The sequence below is a fragment of the Schistocerca serialis genome, unplaced genomic scaffold (assembly GCF_023864345.2).
Source record: "Schistocerca serialis cubense isolate TAMUIC-IGC-003099 unplaced genomic scaffold, iqSchSeri2.2 HiC_scaffold_1164, whole genome shotgun sequence".
NCBI classification, from domain to species: domain Eukaryota; kingdom Metazoa; phylum Arthropoda; class Insecta; order Orthoptera; family Acrididae; genus Schistocerca; species Schistocerca serialis.
In genome coordinates this window covers 15001-20000 of record NW_026047364.1, presented here as the reverse complement: position 1 = coordinate 20000, position 5000 = coordinate 15001, and the positions used below count along the sequence as shown (strand labels likewise).

The 5000-nt window shown below is 52.3% G+C and overlaps 1 non-coding gene across 1 annotated transcript in view; it reads right to left on the bottom strand.

Annotated features, from left to right (window-relative positions):
* LOC126433415 (small subunit ribosomal RNA) overlaps positions 1–937 on the bottom strand; it is a 1910-nt gene extending 973 nt beyond the window's left edge. Inside the window, exon 1 of the ribosomal RNA XR_007578465.1 lies at positions 1–937. This exon is cut by the window's left edge and continues 973 nt beyond it. This is a non-coding gene — a ribosomal RNA (small subunit ribosomal RNA).
* Positions 938–5000: the final 4063 nt, after the last annotated feature.

Sequence of the window (5000 nt, the reverse complement as noted above, 5' to 3'; positions counted from 1 at the left end):
ACCAACAAAATAGAACCGAGGTCCTATTCCATTATTCCATGCACACAGTATTCAGGCGGGCTTGCCTGCTTTAAGCACTCTAATTTGTTCAAAGTAAACGTGCCGGCCCACCGAGACACTCACTCAAGAGCACCCTGGTAGGATTGCAACGGGGTCCGCCTCGGGACGCACGAGCACGCACGAGGCGCGTCGCACGCCTTCAGCTCGCCCCACCGGCAGGACGTCCCACGATACATGCCAGTTAAACACCGACGGGCGGTGAACCAACAGCGTGGGACACAAATCCAACTACGAGCTTTTTAACCGCAACAACTTTAATATACGCTATTGGAGCTGGAATTACCGCGGCTGCTGGCACCAGACTTGCCCTCCAATAGATACTCGTTAAAGGATTTAAAGTGTACTCATTCCGATTACGGGGCCTCGGATGAGTCCCGTATCGTTATTTTTCGTCACTACCTCCCCGTGCCGGGAGTGGGTAATTTGCGCGCCTGCTGCCTTCCTTGGATGTGGTAGCCGTTTCTCAGGCTCCCTCTCCGGAATCGAACCCTGATTCCCCGTTACCCGTTACAACCATGGTAGGCGCAGAACCTACCATCGACAGTTGATAAGGCAGACATTTGAAAGATGCGTCGCCGGTACGAGGACCGTGCGATCAGCCCAAAGTTATTCAGAGTCACCAAGGCAAACGGACCGGACGAGCCGACCGATTGGTTTTGATCTAATAAAAGCGTCCCTTCCATCTCTGGTCGGGACTCTGTTTGCATGTATTAGCTCTAGAATTACCACAGTTATCCAAGTAACGTGGGTACGATCTAAGGAACCATAACTGATTTAATGAGCCATTCGCGGTTTCACCTTAATGCGGCTTGTACTGAGACATGCATGGCTTAATCTTTGAGACAAGCATATGACTACTGGCAGGATCAACCAGGGAGCTGCGTCAACTAGAGCTGAGCAGCCGGCCGCCCGGGAGTGTGTCCCGGGGGCCCGCGCGAACACGCAAGCGTCCGCTCAATTATTCTGCAAACAGGAGGAGGCTGAGCTCCCCTGCACAATACACCTCGAAACCCTCTCAGGTCCCGGCGGCGCGCAGCGCCGTCCTAAGTACTTGGTCGGGTTCGAGAGAGGCGCAATCGCCCGGAGTTTGGCGAGTAGACGCTTTAGGTGCGACCACCCGTGCTCCCAACTGAGCTTGCCGCTGCCGACAGAGGCCCGGGAGCGTGCTGTCGTGGCATTGCCGGCGGGAGACAACACGCGCCACCTACGGTGGCCGGCAGCTCCAACGCCAGCGCCACAGAAGGACAAAAGCCCCACTTGGGTGCCGAAGCGAACTCTCCCAGCACAGCGCACGCGCCAACACGTCCGCACAGCTGCGATACAATCCACCTGCGAGAACCGCAGAGGCGACCGAGCAGCAGACGGCGTCGCGGCGCCGAGCGCCGGGCGGCGGCGCATCCTCAGCGCACACAGTCCTCAATCGGACCAGCACACTGCAGATGTCCACCGCGCTTCGCACCGGGCCCGCGAGGACCTACTTTGGCCGCACGGCGCCGCGTGCAGGGTGCGCCGGCGCGCAGCTGCGCCGCCTGCCGCCTCCGTCGGCCGGCGCGCCTGCCACTGGCCGCCCCCACCAGCCGGCTGTAGCGCGTGCGCCCACGCACCGCGCGGCCAGCACGCCGGGAGGCCCCCCCTCACCGGCCGGGGACGGTCCCACCCAGCCACCGCCGCGTATCGCTTCACACCCACATGCCATTCACGTTCGTGGGCATGGTGGGTATCGCTGAAACAACCGGTTGGTAGCTCAACCGATCGTCGCCATCACTGATTCACCTCTAGCGAGAACAACCGCACCACAACGGTTTACCAGTTCTTCATTTGCGTAACGTCACCAGCAAACGTAGACGTCCATCGCCATTTGCAAATTCAACGATTGTTGCATGCCTGTGTCAGGTGTCACGACACACTATGTCTGCCCACATACACGCAACAACATGTGCACGCTTCGCGAACACGTGGAAGGTGGCCCCCGTACGTATGCGATGTCCATTGCGCGAACGACTGTCAACCGGCCTCTGTCGCATGTCGCAGATGTGGAACGCAGTGCACCATGCTATCACGGTGTGTGAGAAGAGACGACTACGTCTGACAACACGCGCCACTACATCAACAGACGGCTCATGCTGATCGCCATCCACGGCATACCATACTTCAATCCAGCTCTTATAGGGAGACGACACGTAGCTGAGTGCACAATATTTGGACCGTATGGTTCGCCGTTGTTGGCGCAGTCGTGGTACGGTCACACATGTACCACGATGTATCATTCAGTACATGAGGACCAATGTGCAGTACAGTGTGTGATTTGGACGTACAACATCAGCGGACAGTTGACACAAGCCGTACCACAACGTAGGCTGTGCTTCGCCATGCGAATGCCAATGAACAACTGCGAAGGGCATTGAGCATGTACGTCCTGCTGCCATCCGCATTACAGTGTATAGCTGCAAGGTGTTTAACATGAAGCGATACTCTGGGGACCGGGCAGTGCGAGTAGCAAACTATATTGCGGGGGTTGCAGTTAGGCAACACTACACTAATTTAACGCGTCGTATGACAATTACAGAGCAGGTTAAGGCCCAACGTGTGTTGGGTTAAGGTACAATATAGGTTAGGTTAAGGTACAATATAGGTTAGGTTACGGTACAATATGGGTTAGGTTAAGGGACAATATGGGTTAGGTTAAGGGACAATATAGGTTAGGTTAAGGGACAATATGGGTTAGGTTAAGGGACAATATGGGTTAGGTTAAGGGACAATATGGGTTAGGTTAAGGGACAATATAGGTTAGGTTAAGGGACAATATAGGTTAGGTTAAGGGACAATATAGGTTAGGTTAAGGGACAATATAGGTTAGGTTAAGGGACAATATAGGTTAGGTTAAGGGACAATATAGGTTAGGTTAAGGGACAATATAGGTTAGGTTAAGGGACAATATAGGTTAGGTTAAGGGACAATATAGGTTAGGTTAAGGGACAATATAGGTTAGGTTAAGGGACAATATAGGTTAGGTTAAGGGACAATATGGGTTAGGTTAAGGGACAATATAGGTTAGGTTAAGGGACAATATAGGTTAGGTTAAGGGACAATATAGGTTAGGTTAAGGGACAATATAGGTTAGGTTAAGGGACAATATAGGTTAGGTTAAGGGACAATATAGGTTAGGTTAAGGGACAATATAGGTTAGGTTAAGGGACAATATGGGTTAGGTTAAGGGACAATATAGGTTAGGTTAAGGGACAATATAGGTTAGGTTAAGGGACAATATGGGTTAGGTTAAGGGACAATATGGGTTAGGTTAAGGCGCAATATGGGTTAGGTTAAGGCGCAATATAGGTTAGGTTAAGCGACAATATGGGTTAGGTTAAGGGACAATATAGGTTAGGTTAAGGCGCAATATGGGTTAGGTTAAGGCGCAATATGGGTTAGGTTAAGGCGCAATATGGGTTAGGTTAAGGCGCAATATGGGTTAGGTTAAGGCGCAATATGGGTTAGGTTAAGGCGCAATATGGGTTAGGTTAAGGCGCAATATGGGTTAGGTTAAGGCGCAATATGGGTTAGGTTAAGGCGCAATATGGGTTAGGTTAAGGCGCAATATGGGTTAGGTTAAGGCGCAATATGGGTTAGGTTAAGGCGCAATATGGGTTAGGTTAAGGCGCAATATGGGTTAGGTTAAGGCGCAATATGGGTTAGGTTAAGGCGCAATATGGGTTAGGTTAAGGCGCAATATGGGTTAGGTTAAGGCGCAATATGGGTTAGGTTAAGGCGCAATATGGGTTAGGTTAAGGTACACATTGTTGTAAGGAAAGGTGTATTGGGGGGGGGGGGGGGGGGGGGGCGGCGGCGGCGGCGGCCGGTTTGTTGATTGTGATTATAGTAAGTGGATGCCTGCGGCATCATCTGATTTGCCACGTCAGGATGCACCTTTGGCTCATGACAGGCGGCGCTCTGATTCCATGCTTGTGGCAGACCTGTGTCTTTCATTCCTGCCATTGTTTGTGTGCTGTGACAGGAGGCAGTATTGTGATGTTGGGTGTACCCCTGTGTAGGACGTGTGTGGGTGTTGGTGGCTTAGCTGAGCAATGGTGGTTGTCGGAAGGGTGGGATATTCTGTTTTGTGAGTGGACCTCCCGGTCTGGTTATGATAGTGTGGATTGTCTAATGTGGCGGAGAGGATGCACTGGGTGTTGTTCCATGCTGGTGCTTACATATTGTCTCTGTGCCTGTTACAGGCAGAGAGTAGTGCGTGATAAGAGTGTCTGGCTGACGTGTGGTTGTGATTGTGAGCAGAGTCTTTCAGCATGTATACGGACAGTTGTATACATTATCTGTATTTTGATGGCTCTATCTATTACTAATCAGCGCCGTGTATACGTTTCATCCGGTTCCAGTCGAAACTGTTGTATCTCTGTACATTAGTGACACGGCGAGGCCGCCATGTAGTTACTCGTCTCGGCAGCTTCCACCGGTGTATGGCAAATGATTATAAGGAATCAGTCTAGTCGTCAATACCGATAGTGTGACGTCACATGTCTGGGGTGGGGGACGCTGCGCCCTTCTGGTGGGTCATGGCCTAGAAAGACTCTTCCCACGCAGGGGGGGCTTGGACTGTCATTGACTCTTCCGAGTAATATACTTGCCGTACGTTTTTGCGACTGCGAGTGCAACGCTCACCGGTACCGACATGGATGGAGCGCCTCCTAGCTGCCGCTGAGCATCTGCATTCGTACAGAGAGCAACGCGATCGCGTCTGTAGCTCGTACGTGGTACAGCTCGCAGCTCATGTATATGGACAGCGGGAATGTCGCATATTGGACATAACTCTTCATGAAACGCACGTTATAGGGGTGGATTGCACATTGCGAGTGCGAGCAAAGTCCGCCGTTCATCCGCTGGAGTTGCGAGTTGGGCGGTTGGGGTGGGGCACGGACGGGTGCAGG